Raw genomic sequence first — 2,096 nt, 5'->3', positions numbered from 1 at the left:
TCTTAACGATGTCCATGTAGGTGTGACAAAGATTTAGGGGTGTTTGTTCTCTTGATTATATTAGCACTGGAACCCTCTTAGGGAGTTATCTCCAGTATTTAGAAACTAAACCAAATCACTATATGAGCATTTGGAAATATAAAGGCTTTATAGTGAAGATGTAACAGGTTTGGAAAGGGTATTTTACCAAAAATTCTGTTAATAAAATAGTGAAATAAATATAAAGGAGCACTTCATTTATTAAAACTTGCAACTGACATTAATCTTTTTCTAATATAAACCTTAAGTTGGTTGTTTTGCTGTATCTTATCTCTCTTGATAGGTTGTTTTTACTATCAGTTAGGAAAAGTTTTAAAGTTTTACTTGACTTTTTTTGCTCTGATCCACTATTTAAAGGTGTTACCAACTTCTGTGCCAAACTCATTCTGTCTTCACTATCTGTCATTTTGGTTAGTAGAACTTCATCTTTCCTGTTATTCTGGCCAAAAACCATTTTTTACTTCTTTTTCTTACAACCCACATCAAATCTTGATCTTACATGATCTGCAAATTCCTTCTCATCCTCCCAGTTTGCTGGGCATCAGCCACATTGGCTTCCAAAATACCAAGTGGGCTCTTACCTTAGAACCTTTGCACTGATTGATCTTTCTGTCCAGCTCTTCCCCCGACAACAATTCATTGCTTTCTGTGAACTCAGCATATCCAGAAAAATAAGCACTTTATATTTGCAAATTACATCATGTATTTTATTTGATTCTCACCATCGTCAGTAGAGTTTCCAATTTTATCCTTAAAGTTTAAAACACTGCTCAAAATGAACCTTTTAAAAAAATGCTTATTTATTTTGAGAGTGTGCACTCGTGGGGGGAGGGGCGGGGGGGGGGCTGGGAGAGAGAGAGAGAGAGAGGGAGAATGAGAGGGAAGAGAGAATTCCAAGCAGGGTCTGTGCTGTCAGACCATGACCTCATGAACCATGAGACCATGACCTGGGCCGAAATCAAGAGTCAGATAGATGCTTAACTCACTGAGCCACCCAGGTCCCCAACCCCAAACTAACCCTTAAGAGGCAGAATCAGTACTAGAGTGTACCTGATTATGCTTGTTTTAAGCATTCCTCTGCTCTAAGTAATACTTCCCAATAGAAGATCAAGATGCTTTCTGGTACATCATTTTAAGATGTACATCATCATTTAAGAAGAGAAAACCTTCAACGGGTGCCTGGGTGGCTCAGATGGTTAAACAAGAGATAAATTTCAGAGGCTTTATCATTGGGGAATTTATTTAAAAACTGTTTCCCCCACTACACAGGTGAAATCAGCTTTAATGAAAATGGAGGAAAATACAAGAGTATGAAAAATCTTTTTACCATGTTGGAGTATTATCTTACATCCCCCCGTTCCTTTTTGATTTAACATATTCATGTTCCTTTATTACAAACAGAAATATAAATAGTTCATTAATATTCTTCTCCAAAAAGTACCATGTTTATTTAGCCATTTGCTTAGCTTCTACTATTATGGTACTCTGAAATTTTTCTTTAACTACTGTGATTAAACTTTAAGATGGCAGATGCATATATTTCAACTATGACTTCCTCAGTTTTATTCCCCTAAATCAAAGGTTCTGCACATTTTCCGGAGTATTGATACTTATTTTTACATTGCTTATCAAAACTGTTATATAATCTACACTCCCTTCATCAATTGGCAGAAATAAATCACAGACATTTCAAAACTATGTTATGTCCAGCCGCGTTCATTTTACAAATTCAAAAGTGAAGCCCAGAGATTTGAATCTAGAACCCAGCTCTCTGGACTTCCAGTCAATTTCTTCCCCTGGATTCACTGCAACTGGCTATTCAGCAGCGAGGCCGACCCCTCCGGACTCTCTGCCCACTGCAGTCTACCCTCGTCTCGGGCTGTCGCCCAACTCCCGTGGGATGCCAAGGAACTGGGAGGTTCGAAGATGGCACAAATCACCAGGACCTCACTATTAGCTAACATAGGGAGTACACCTGTCTGCCCCTCCGCGGCCACAGGGTCGCAAACCAGAAACCGGAAATGGCGAAGTTCGTGGACGCGCCCAGCCGGCAGCCA

Source organism: Acinonyx jubatus, chromosome B2, assembly GCF_027475565.1.
Source record: "Acinonyx jubatus isolate Ajub_Pintada_27869175 chromosome B2, VMU_Ajub_asm_v1.0, whole genome shotgun sequence".
Classification (NCBI taxonomy): Eukaryota; Metazoa; Chordata; class Mammalia; order Carnivora; family Felidae; genus Acinonyx; species Acinonyx jubatus.
Note: the sequence above shows the minus strand (reverse complement) of the source record.